The sequence below is a fragment of the Lissotriton vulgaris genome, chromosome 2_1 (genome assembly GCF_964263255.1).
Source record: "Lissotriton vulgaris chromosome 2_1, aLisVul1.2, whole genome shotgun sequence".
Lineage (NCBI taxonomy): Eukaryota > Metazoa > Chordata > Amphibia > Caudata > Salamandridae > Lissotriton > Lissotriton vulgaris.
Window position 1 is genome coordinate 379921815 of NC_141687.1, and position 13734 is coordinate 379935548.

Consider the following 13734-nt stretch of genomic DNA (forward strand, 5'->3'; position numbering starts at 1 on the left):
TCTTTGCGTTATCCAGTGACCTCTCCGTGGCCATGGGTGATCATGTTGGGTCAACTCAGCCTTTCGTTCTCTCGAGGTTGATAACATCAGTACCACTGAGTCGAGTAACATTAAACACATGTTATTCAAAGTCAAGACACCCACGGTTGAGTGTGCACTTTACAAACACTCCTTATGTTAGTGAATGGTCATAGAAACTGAATGAATCGGCTTGCACACATGAGGGGATTGTTGGATATATCTAAGGCCTCACACGTTTGAATAGAATGTTATCCTATTGAAAGCTGGGGAGCCTACAGTTTGCCCTGATAGGGGACTGGTTCTCTTTTAATTGACTGAGAGTTGCCTCTGCAGACAGGAGTCTGCTTTGTCTTGTGAAGATGTCTTATCAGAAGTGTGTATAGCTATCTTCCAATGTTGACAATATTTGTTGGTCTCAGAAAGAACACTTTGCCATCATATAAGTCTTTGACACTGAAGGGAACTATTTTGTGTGGAGGTGCTCCTTGTGAAAGGGAAATGACTGGAGTCTTCTGACACATTCGTTTATGTGGTGTGCAGTAGTCAGATGAAGAAATATGCGAATAACACAGTAACAAAGCAATGGATGAAGGTAGCTGTCAGAAAGCCCCTATACATATATTCTACATATAATTTTAATAAAATTAAAAAGCTTTGGCTACCACCAGATCTATCATGCATTGGCAAAGCCAACAGGTCTGGCATTGGTTGTGGACATTTCGCTTTGCCAATGCTTATTTTCTTTCTGAATGGTTTTTGTATGAAGGCACACATTGTATTACAACATATATTATCTAAAAGTCAAAATGTAAATATTTTTTATATAAAAGAACACATTGGTCCATGCTGTAGTGGACTTAGACCAAATGTGAATGACATTCTATGAAGTGGGCTGACTGGCAGCCCCTCTAAGTATGTGTGTATATTATGTATATATTTTGTATTTAAAAAAAGGTTTTGGACTCAACAAAAAAAAAAAACTAGGAGTGCACGGTGCAGAGTATCAGAAGGGTGGGACCCTGGTCAAAGGAGGGCGCTGTAAGTCTGGAATAAATGAAAGTTGGGAAGCCAAACTTGGATAAAGTAGAGAGAGCAACGTTTGTGGCAAAGGCCAAGTTAGATATCAGCCAAGGACACATAGAGGGGTGCAGAGCTAAGGACACGAGAAAGGACCGTCGGGACATAGGGCAAGAGAGAGGTCAGCTTGGGACAGCGGGTCAGAAGATCGGACAGGCTGGAACAAAGGACAGAGTGTCAGGGGGGAGCTGTCGGGAAAGAGGCCATGAGAAGGGTCACTCTGGGACAATGGAAAGAGGAGAGCCAAGGATAGAGGACACGTAGAGAGCAGGCGGGGACAGATGAGAGAGTCGAGAGGTCAACTTGAGGCAAAAGAGAGGGGGGCCAAAGATCAGTCTCGGACAATGAGCAGGGGAGAGGTTCACTGGGGATACATGCAGAGGTGCGGATGTTGGGATCAAGACGAGTGAAAGGGAATGTTAGACTGGGAGTAGAGAGAAGGGTACCCCTGGGATGAACAGGAAGAGAGAGAGGAGAGAGGCAAGAACATTCCTCGGGCAGGGGGCATGGTAGGGTTAAGAGGGAGGGGGTCAGTATAGAATAAAGGAGGCTCGTATGAGGAAGTCAGAGTTGGGGCGTGGGGGTGAATATGGAAAAGAGCGAGCTTGATTGGTTCTGCAGCATCTGAAGGCTCGTGCCCTGTGAGTGCAGCCGTGTTTCGGTCAGACGTTACAGTTTATTCGCCTTCAGCAGGGGGTAGTGTCGTCCTGTATGTTGTTCGTTTGTTTCAGAAAATGCATGGGACAGACTCTTTTCCATGGGGCTTTAGATATTGCGCTCACAGAAAATACTCTCCAACCCGACCACAGGGAGAGATGCTGCGCAGAGGACGCGGCTGTTGGACCCGTTCATTAATTCGGACGTTCATTGACTTATGTCAGGATACAGAACCACCAGCGCAGCTCCCCGTATCTGCTCCCGCCCCCCATCCATTCCTTACTCTCCTTCCCAGCCTGCTCCCCGCTTGCCGCTCTAGATCAGGTCGAATGCCGCACCGTCCTTTCAAAAAGTTTCATGAGCCCCAAAACCAGAGTGCTGAGAACTCCTAATGCTGATGGATGGTGTCCGCCCCGCCCCCTCGGCGCGCTCGGTTGGCGTGCACGCACCATCGCTCGCGCCCCAGGTCCACGTAGGAGGCGCTCAACTAGTCTTACCTCTACTTTCTGGGCTCGTGGTCCGGATATTAGAGAGGAGAAAACGGGGTACAGATCTCGAGATGAAAACGCATGGTGTCGGTGAGCTACTCGAGAAACTTGAGAGCTCTGGAATGGAATAGGCACTTCAGTGGAGAGGCCAATAATTGTAAGGGAAGGAAGTCTCCGCGTCCCTTTAACTAGTCTAACCAAGTGTGAGGCACTGCTGGGTAAAGTCAAGTGAGAAGTTCCTTTAATCCTAAAAACCTTATTACTTAATGTCACCAGAATTGGGGTTTAATTTTAGAAGACCTTTTCTCAGTTGTGTTAGGCTGGTTAGATTAGTTAAAATCAAGCAAAAATGAAATTCCCATGACGCACCAGGTTGATGTATTAAAGGACAGGGTTGGAGGATGGAGGTATCTGGTTGCTTTGCATACTCAAGCTCTGCGCAGTCCAATGCTTAATTTGAGCCACCCGTCTATACAAGTCCCTTCGTTTTGTTCCCCGAGTGCAGCACAGGAGTCAAGTGCCGCGTTACTCACCTGCGAGTCACTTCCCTCCCTCGGGACCTAGCACCTCTCTTGTTCAATAACTCTTCTAGGCGCAGGCTCCCTGGAGCCCCAGACCGTGTTGCTCTCCGTTTCGCGGGGCTGGCCGCTCTGGCAGTGCCTCCTCCCTCGGGTGCTCCGCGTCCCCTTCACCCTTTTATTCCCCGCCCGTGGGGCTGGCTGACGTGGGAGCCCGGTCCGAACTGCCTCTGACAAGCTTGAGTCTGAGGGATTAGCCAGGGGACGCGAACAAGCCCGAGCAAGAGGGAGGAGAGAGGCTGAGGCACGCGGAGGGGAGAAAGTGAGGGGGGCAAGAGGGAGGGGGGGTGAAGGGGAGGGAGACAACGAGTAAGAGAGGGAATGGATACCGAGAAAAGATCAGAAGTCAGCAAAAGAAAGAGAGAAGGAATGAAGGGGGGCGGGGGGGGGGGGGGGGGGACGAACGTGGATGGAGGAGAGGCGTTTTAGAGCAAGAAGAAAAAGAAGAAAGGACACCATAACGGACGGGTAAAATGAGAGTGAAAGAGACCGAGATAAAGTAATTCTGTCTCTTCTGCTGCCCTTATTCAGACAATGGCGCATTTTCAGACTCGTGCCCCGCTGGAGCCTACTTGTGCGACACAAAAGGAAGTTGCATGCCAGAATGAGGGTTAGAGGGCTCGATTATTATTGAGGGGAAAAGACATGGGGGACACCGAGGGCGAGAGTGCCGGGACGGCCAGAGGCAGTGGCTGAACAGATGTGGGTAGACGCAGGGCGCTGCGGAGAGAAAGGTAGAAGATGGGGCGAGAGGCGTCCGTGGCCGCATTACATCACGCCCCCACTCCTGTGTTCCTTTATGACTGGATGGCACTAGAATATATTTAAGAAAGTTGAAGAACATTCTTTAATCCCTACACCTCCTTTACTACCCCCCCCCCCCCCCCCCCGATAACGGCCCCTCTCCAAAGGACACACACTCCAATCACACGTGAAAGATGAGCCCTCGAATCTTCCAGAGGCCACGTATAAGGAACCCCGGAAGCACACGTGTGCACATGTGATGCGAGCTATGTGACAGCCCCCTGTCAGACGCTGACTCGGTGCTTCCAGGCAGCTGTGAAGGCTGAGGTCTAATGAACACAGGGAGACGTGAAACTCTGGAGAACTGAGGGCTTCAGCAGAAACTGGGTTATCAGTTGTGCAGGATGCGAGTCCCGCGCCAGGAACTGCTCCACATTTGTCCCATTCAGGGTTTTAAGTGGGATGAAAAAAACGTGGGGTCTCTCAAAGGGGTGTGGTCGATCTACTTAGAGCATGGCTTGAAACACATCAATTAGAAATCTCAGCTTAATATTATGTGCCTCCCCACTGGTACTTTGTTGCTTCTGTCATTGTATCCAGATACATAATAGAACAAGTAACATTACACCTACAGCAAGCCAGGACTATTGGCTTTGCCTATGGCTGTTAGTGGCATAAGATAAATAAGCAACAACAATGGCTCTATGTATAAAATAGTTCAAATGCTTTATTTCTGAAATGAGGCTGTGAAAGAACTGTAACAAGTCCGGCAGTGAAGGGTGGCACTGCTGGCAAGTTAAGATTTTTTTTTTCACCCTAAGGGTGAGGGCAATGATAGAGAGCCTAAAAGGGACACATCTCAGCATCTGCTTTTTAGAACTGCCGCTGCTGAGCACCGGTAGGACCTGGCCAACTTAAAGCCCTGGTCTCCTTACTGAGAACCAAGTACCCCATTGTAGCGCTTGGCTCTGCAGTCCAAGGTCTAATTGGGGGAGGTGGCATAGGCTAGTAATCTCCATTCACTGGCACACAACACTAAATAAATGATTGTCCAGTCAGTGCTTTTTCTTTGAAAAAGGAAAAGTACATTTATTACACACCCACTACTAAATACTACAGATTCATTTACAAATAAATACATTAGGAAGATTGAAATGCCTTTGTTGACACTGTTGCATCACATTTGACTCCTAGTGTAGGTCATGAACCCCATAATCACAGTACCTACAGGGATATCAGCTGCAATATCACACTATAAGGATGAATCGTTTTACATAAAGCGGGCCTATTGGCTTTCTCAAGGGATCACTTCCTCAATATATGAAGAAAGCCTATCAGCAGGGTTACTATAAATGTTATTATCACCATTAAAATAAATGCATTCACTAACAAGTGCATTACAACGTTCATGCTTTTTAAGTAAAGCATTACATTCAAGAAACGTGAACATGTGTCTAAGTATTTCTTTTATTCTGCTCAAGCCACATAGTGCAGTCATGGGACCAACCACTAGGGTCCCTACACTCCAGAGCACAAGAACAAAAGTTTAGCTGTAGGAGTGCTTTTGAAAGGAATAATCAGACCTGTGGTAATGGTCAGGCTTTTTCAGTCCCTAGAAACGTAGGGCAATTTTGTAAAAATATTGGTGGGTCCTGTGCAGCTCCCTCACAACACACGGTAAAACATTGGTGGTGCCCATGACCCTCCTCGGCCACTACAAAGAACATGCAATATTGAAAATAGTCCTTGCAGGACATTTTGGGGTGCTGCGGCCCAAGCACATGCACACTTAATAAGAAGGTCTCTCACTGCTCATTTTTTTAAGAGGCCTCGCGCCACACAGGCCTTTTCCTTTTAGATCTCGCCTAGGCAGCTCTTGCGCTGTCGCTTTGAGATTTGTTGTATTCAGAATATGGGCTTAGAGGACCGCCCAGCTTTTTAATTGGTTCTTCTTTCTGTCCTTTGGAAATGCCAGCTTGTGTTTGGTAGTCCCTCCTTTTGGACTTTTGTATCCTCCCATGATGACTGCCCCTGTTAAATGTGTTCTAACTTGTGATGCTTTGTAGAGAGCTTCAAGAGCACTCTTTTCTTTCTTTGTTGGCCTGCCTCTGCTGTTTAGTGTTCTGTTTACCTAGCTTCTGCAGTTTTATTTGCCCTACTTTCACGTAATATCCCTGTGCTGTCTCTCCCCACTGCACCCCACCCATCATTCCTCCCACCACACTACTTGCTCGCCCCCACCACCCCTACAAGATCGCTATTTTTTTCATGTATTTTTTTTCATTTATCTAGCACGGGCAGGGGGCCGAATAAGTAATTTGTCACAATATAAAACAAGGGACATCCTAAGGATTTTGGGGGCCCCGGGCCAGACATTATTTAGGGCCCCCTGCACGGAACAACTCTGTATTTATTACCCATTTTCAGCTCATTTGAGCCCTTAGCAGCTATGGTCAGATCATTGACAACCCTCTTCGCCTGCTCAAAAAATCTGTAAGGGGATCCCAGTCCTTCAGGCTTCCCTCATTCAGTGCAAAGCATTTGAGCATTTATGAGATATTGGAGACCTGGGATCTCATTTTCATATTTACAGGGCCCCATCATTTTTAGGTCTCGCCTGTCGATGCGCATGCGCATCGAGCAAGCGAGACTATAGGGGCTCATCGACTCTTTTCTAGCTTGCAAGGAATCGTGGCGATTCCTTGCAGTGCCCGTGACTTTTAAGGTCAATGCGCATGCGCATTAAGCTTATGCGCATGCGCATTGACCTTAAAAGTCACGGACGCGTGCATGTCCATCTTTGTTTACCCGCTCCTCCCCTCTCCGCCCCCGTTCCGCCCCCTCCCCTTCCCGCCGTGTCGCATTTCTCCTCCCCCCTCCCCTCTCTTCCCTCCGGCTTCTTTTTTTTTGTTTATTTTACTCGCACCTCTCCCCTCTCCGCCCCCGTTCCGCCCCCTCCCCTTCCCGCCGTGTCGCATTTCTCCTCCCCCCTCCCCTCTCTTCCCTCCGGCTTCTTTTTTTTTGTTTAGTTTACCCGCCGTGTGACACAGATCCAGCATATACCCTTTCTAAAATACTAACCAGCTACCCCGTTCACTTGTTGTCCTAGGATCGAAGTACATCTCTGGTCTTTTTGCATGTCCCCTACATACATGCACAGGCCGCATGCTAAATCCTGAACTCACCAGCTATCAGCCTCCTCACCACGTCTTCTCTACTATGCTCCTTACGCCAAGGGAGCATCTTCACTACATGATGTCCTTCACAAGCATCCACACGTTGCAGCAACACTTTTCAGCTCTCCGCCCCCGTTCCGCCCCCTCCCCTTCCCGCCGTGTCGCATTTCTCCTCCCCCCTCCCCTCTCTTCCCTCCGGCTTCTTTTTTTTTGTTTATTTTACTCGCACCTCTCCCCTCTCCGCCCCCGTTCCGCCCCCTCCCCTTCCCGCCGTACATTTAAATATCATTGGGAACACGATAAGCAAAGGCGGCTTAGAGGTAAAAGTGATATTAACATCAGTTACGTTGCTCTGGGACGTGAGTTTTAAAGGCGGCTTGGAAATAAAGGTTAATGCTCACTGTGCGTTCTCGCTGCAATTAAGGTGCGAGTGGAGTTAAACTAACTCATTTGTTTAAAATACATTAACACAGCGGAGCTCGCAGAGACACTTGCTTAGGAGAGGGTGCTCAAGGACATAGATGTTAAAGGCGGCTTAGAACTAGAGTTTAATGCTGACTCGCCATATATATAAAGGTAACCTGTTTCATTAGGTTACATTTAAATATCTTTGGGAACATGATGAGCAAAGGCGGCTTAAAGCTAAGAGTGGATATTAGCATAAATTAAGCTGCCGAAAGACGTGAGCGTTGAAGGCGGCTTGAAAATAAAAGTTAGTGCTCGCTGTGCGTATTCGCTGCAATTAAGATGCCGTGCGTGGTACTTGGGAAGGCTGCCCATCTATGCACTATCACTGGGTTATTGAAGCTGTTCCTTCTGCAACCGCAAGCACATGCTATCTCGATACACAGTTGTATTTGCGTGCTCACCCCCCCACGCCCTCTTCACTGCTTGAACCGTCCTCCCAACCCCTCTCTCATAGGGATGAGGGATAAAAAGCCTCAACACACACTTGCGCTGTTCTGTACAAAATATAATTATCCCAACAACCCCTCACCCTCAATCCCTCACCCTCAACCCCTCACCCACCCTCAACCCCTCACCCACCCTCAACCCCTCACCCTCAATCCCTCACCCACACTCACCCACACTCACCCACACTCACTCACACTCACCCTCACTCACCTTCACCCTCACTCACCTTCAACCCCTCACCCTCACTCACCCCCAACCCCTCAACCCCTCACCCTCATTCACCCTCACCCTCAACCCCTCACCCTCACTCACCCTCAACGCCTCACCCTCAATCACCCTCAACCCCTCACCCTCACCCACCTTCACTCACCCTCACCCTCACTCACCCTCACTCACACTCACCCTCACCCACCCTCAACCCCTCATCCTCACTCACCCTCAACCCCTCACCCTCACTCACCCTCAACCCCTCACCCTCACTCACCCCCACTCACCCTCAACCCCTCACCCTCAACCCCTCACCCTCACTCACCCTCACTCACCCTCACCCACCCTCAACCCCTCACCCACCCTCAACCCCTCACCCTCAATCCCTCACCCACACTCACCCACACTCACCCACACTCACCCACACTCACCCTCACTCACCTTCACCCTCACTCACCTTCAACCCCTCACCCTCACTCACCCCCAACCCCTCAACCCCTCACCCTCATTCACCCTCACCCTCACTCACCCTCAACCCCTCACCCTCACTCACCCTCAACCCCTCACCCTCAACCCCTCACCCTCAACCCCTCACCCTCAATCCCTCACCCTCACCCACACTCACCCACACTCACCCACACTCACCCACACTCACCCACACTCACCCACACACCCTCACTCACACTCACTCACCCACCCTCACCCACCCTCACTCACCCTCACCCTCATGCTAAAGATTTACAAAAAAAAACCATTAACAATTCTAAAAGCACTAACTCTAATGCTGCGAGACCTATTGCATTTCTAATGCTTGTTGCGGTATGCCACTGTCTGGGACTGTCCTGAAGCTTAATGATGGGCCCCCTACAAAGACGGGGGCCCTAGGCCAGAGCCCACTTTGCCCATGCTTTAAAACGTCTCTGTGTAAAACATGTTGAGTCAACTCGAACACGGATCTCCAGCTCAAGAATGGGCAGCTGACAGGAAGGTTACAGTGCCAAAGGGCTCACTGTAACCTTAACTTGTCTCTTCTGTGACCTAATATATAAGCCCTGCACATAATTGTGTCCAGTACTTTTTCACTGTGACTACAGTACCTGTACCGACTGCTAAGCTGGGCAAGCTACACCCACACCCCTTCTCCATAAATGTTAAAACACAGTTGCACAATCCTGTGGGGTGTCTCCTTGTGTCGGTGGAAAGGGTCCCCAGGGCCAAAGTTTGTCTCGAAGAGGTATTCCAGGCTCATCCCTCTATGGGAGAAATCAATGATTTAAGAAGCACCTACCCCAGGGGGCTATACCTTCCTGGGGAAATTTCATAGAAATACAGGAGAGCCCTACACGGTCCCTTTTCAAAAGGTTAAAGGTAAAATCTTTGTCGGTCATAACCCTGGCCTGTTTGGCCGATTTTCTTGATCTTTGGCTCATTTTGCTTCTGCCGCCTCCAGACTCCAGGATAATTTCCAGCAGACTTCCTGCAAAAGGAACAGATGATGGACAGAATGTTGAATCAATCAAACATTCCCCCACAGTCACAGATCTGGGTTAAGTCCATTGTTTTTTTTGCATGCCACATCATTCCAGTTTAGACCCAGCCATATGCAAATCAGTCTTGACTCTGTTCCCCATGGGAACAGTCCAGCGCTCCAGATACCGTCCGATTGAGGTCATGTAACAGCCCTAACTTAGGCGTCTCAACTTATCATGGTTGTCGTTCTTTACTATTGCATACACTCCGGTCCACGTTCGTATGTTCGCCCATGAGAACCTGACATGTATATAATACTCTGCTTAACTGTGCAGCTAGCGTACTAGCCAGGTCATATGTGACCTTTGTGATTGATTTCTTGGACTGGATGATTGCTAAATGTTACTTTACGAACCCTAACTTCTCACCGTTTATTTGAATTCTGGACATACTATTCTTTTCTACAATTTTGGTTTACCATTCTACTTTGGATACCCATCGGACATCCAAGTTCACCCTCTACAAGTCTTGAAAAAGTCCTTGTGTAGGACGAAACACGTGTTGGTGATGTTTAATCTTGCTGGGAAAACCTGTGTTTTGAACTTATAAGAATAAAGATTGAAGATAACAAAAAACAAGTGGACTATATCTCAGAACTCTATTTCTGAATTATTGCCATTGAATGTCACCTTATTGAATGCTTTTGTGTTCACTCTATAAATATTAGAGTCTTACATACTAGGGGCCATTTATCTTGCCCTAATTGTTACAATTACTGTTTTACAGGAGTGCTGTTTTCTCTATTTTGTTTGGTCTCATGTGACGCACTTTCTAGTGTGTACTAACGGCATCTTCAGGTGGTAGGTGCCTTGAGTTTATAAAGCACCCTAATGATTACGTTGTTTCCATACAATGTGTACCTAACTTAAAGAAAAAAACAATTGTTTATGCAGAGTGTGTGCGGACATTTCCCTCTTGGGAACACTACCGCCCTTTCTTCTCTTTTGCTAAAGGTAAAATCTTTGTCGGTCATAACCCTGGCCTGTTTGGCCGATTTTCTTGATCTTTGGCTCATTTTGCTTCTGCCGCCTCCAGACTCCAGGATAATTTCCAGCAGACTTCCTGCAAAAGGAACAGATGGTGGACAGAATGTTGAATCAATCAAACATTCCCCCACAGTCACAGATCTGGGTTAAGTCCATTGTTTTTTTTGCACGCCACATCATTCCAGTTTAGACCCAGCCATATGCAAATCAGTCTTGACTCTGTTCCCCATGGGAACAGTCCAGCCCGAACTTCCAGGCCAGGTCCTCCCCGGACCAGATACAAGCATCCTAGGACCGGTTTCGGTGTTTCACTCCTCATCAGCCCCAATAGCCTGAATCTGGTACCAAAGTGAGCACGGGGCCCATGTCTGGGCAAACCTTTCCCACTTAGGGCGACAAATGCAAAAAAACAGATAATGGACGGAATTCTGAATCAATCAAACAATCATCCCCAGTCACAGATCTAGGTTAAATCCTCCTTCCTGCCCTCTAAAGGGCACATCTTTCAGGGAGATGGTTTTACTGCTGCCTTTGCCAGTCTTTCCCTCTTCTGGCTCCTGGTGCTCCTCTCCTGTTGGTGGGGGCCTCTGCAGCCAACTGCTAACAGCCTGTAGAACTCCCTACTGCTCACTCTCCCAAACCCCAGAACCTCCTGGCTGTCTTGCAGGGCACTCAGATTTGCAGTGGAGTCCAGATCTTGCCCTGTCTGTTACTCAGGAAGCACAAGGGGCCAGCACCATTGTCCCTGGAGAGACCCATCTAGTTCTGGGGATCTGCTGGAGCCAAAGTCTTTAGAAGGCTGTCAGTGGGCTTCCAGTTGTAATGTAATGTAATGTAATGATGTCTTGAATCACCCCACATGGGGTATCTCCGCGCTGTAGACCGCTGGGGAACCCGTCCTGGCTTTCCCTGTGAGATGGTCCCTACTGGGTATCTCCAAGGTGAAACCAGGCATCCCCGGCGTATGTGGGGGGCTGTTGTGGAGATGAGGCAAGCTAATGCCCAGAGTTTCCGAGTGTGATCCCTGGTTAGAGTAGGCACCAAGGTGAGAATTATCAAGTCCGCTGACCCTGGTCCACGACCCTGCCGCGTCGGGAATTGAACCCTGGTCCAGGGCCGTCCTCTGCTTTCGGGTCTGCCGCCTCTAACCAGTGAGCCACACCACTCCATGGTTTACTGTCATCAGCTCTCAGGCCCATTCATTGCTCATGTTCTAGTCCCCACCCTCTATGTAGATCTCCCTTGTGTGCTGCTTTTACCTCCCTCCCACCTCCCACTGCTCCCCGCTCTCGCTCCTCAGTAGCCCCCCACGCCACTGTCTTTTTAAAAAGTATTTTGTTTCATTGATTTTTTGGGAGGGCAGAACAAATTGCTGCTGGCCCTCTGCCTTTAAAAACGTACTTTTAAGCTACTTATCTTTTATTTTTTTATTTAATAAGTACAGTTTTACAAAGTGGCACCAGCTTCATTTTATAGGCAGGCAAGCTTAATGAGGCATGCATACTTACATGCCATTATACACACATGCACATACAAAATGACATGGCCACAGTATCATCACACCTTTTTTCCCCTTTCTTTTCTTTTGACTATTCTGCAAAGTGTCTTGCCAATGCTGTACTCCATCACCAAAAGGCATTGGCAAAGCCAATAAACCTAGTGACTTTGCCAGTACTTGTTTTTTTATTTGTTGTTTGTTATTCCTCTCACTATGTGTCTTTTCTGGTCTCCTTAATCTGGTTGATTATATGACTGTCCAGTCTGTGTGATTTACTGGCCCCACTGTCTCTCTTCTGAGAAAATGGAATCAGTCAACTCTTCCAGCATCTCCTTGGCCGCATTTGTGTGAGATTTTGCAAGGTGTGGAGCTATATGGTTCCAATAATACCACAGGACACTATACACTTGTGTCCAAGTCCCAAGCTGTAGTTCCATCCTTTCAGTGTCCATATTTAACTTGGGTACCATTTTGTCTTTCAATATCCAGTTTCTCCTGTGTTTCCTAGTATCTGTCTCTCCTCCAGTTTCCCAGGGTCTTCTAGTGTCTGTGTCTCTCAGTATTTTTGTCTGCCAAGTGCCCATGTCCCACAGTATTATCCAGAGGCGCAACTAGACCTGAACTATGGGTGCAGGGGGGGCTAACACTCCCAGCCAGGGTTAGCCCTATCACTGGTCGCACACGGTGCAACAGTCTTTTGTGGCACCCCTTCCCCATTTCCTCCTTCTTCGTGAATTCCCTCACTACCACTCACCAGCAATGCACCTCATCTCTCTGTAGCACTGTAGGAAAGTAGGATCTGCTTTCATGGTCACCCCCATTTTTTCCTGGTGTCATTATGTTTTTTCTGACTAGTCTGACTGGGATCCTGCTAATCAGAACCCCAGTCTCTGTTCTTCCCCCTAAATTAGAAATGGTGAATACTTAGGTACCCCATACAGTTTGGCTACTGATGTACCCTTGTAAGTTCCTAGTATATGGTACTAAGGTACCCAGGGAATGGACACACTAGGGCACCCCCATGGGCTGAAGCATGTATTATGTCACCTATGAGGGACCACTCAAATTGTGACTACGGGTTTGCGATTGCAGCCGGGGTAAAATGGTGCTAGCACCACTTACGACAGATATAGGTCTACCTATATCCGAGGTCTCTGCACTTAAAATCTATGAGTCACCCTTAAAGCAGGCCTTTCAATCCTTAAGGCAGGGTGCTTGGTTCCAAGTGTGAGGGTGCCCCTGCATGAGCAGGACACCCTTACAACCTTCAGAGTCCATTCTCCTGGGTTGTGAGTGCATCAGCCTTTACTATACATAGAGTGGCCATGCGTCATTATGCGATGTCCATCTCTTAACTGGCTGTAACAAACCCTATTGTGTTTGGTATCAAACATGTTGGAATCATAACCCAACACCATAAACGGTGTTGGAATATGACTCCATGCACTGTAAAACTTCTCCGGGAGGCCCTCAGTGCTCCCGGTACCAATCTTCTAGCCCTGGACAGCAAGGTAAGACTGCTGCCGACCAGAGACACGATTCTGCCCCCCTGCTGCTGAGCCAGGGGAAGACAGGGGAAGGCAGGACAATAGGTTTCTTGTCACAAGGAGGTGTCACCACCTCCCATACAGGATTTAGTGTATTGGGACAGGGTGGGGGCGCTTGCTAGTGCTACTGAGACTGCTTGAGGGGCACATTTTGTGCCCTCCTTGAATGCTCCAGTTAAAACCAGCTCAGGGAGCCATTGGCTCCCGCCCTTGCTTGAAACTGGAGAAAGGACATGGGAGAATCCTCCGCACTGTATAGCCCCTCCTCTGGGAAAGACCCCTGAATCATCACAACCCTGCTCCTGGTCTC

General features: G+C 48.4%; 1 protein-coding gene across 1 annotated transcript in view; it reads right to left on the bottom strand.

Annotated features, from left to right (window-relative positions):
• The window catches only part of SERPINF1 (serpin family F member 1), a 65180-nt gene extending 62141 nt beyond the window's left edge, over positions 1–3039 (bottom strand). Inside the window, exon 1 of the mRNA XM_086955197.1 lies at positions 2777–3039. The gene's annotated coding sequence lies outside the window, so the exon portion shown is untranslated. The remainder of the gene's footprint in view (positions 1–2776) is intronic.
• Positions 3040–13734: the final 10695 nt, after the last annotated feature.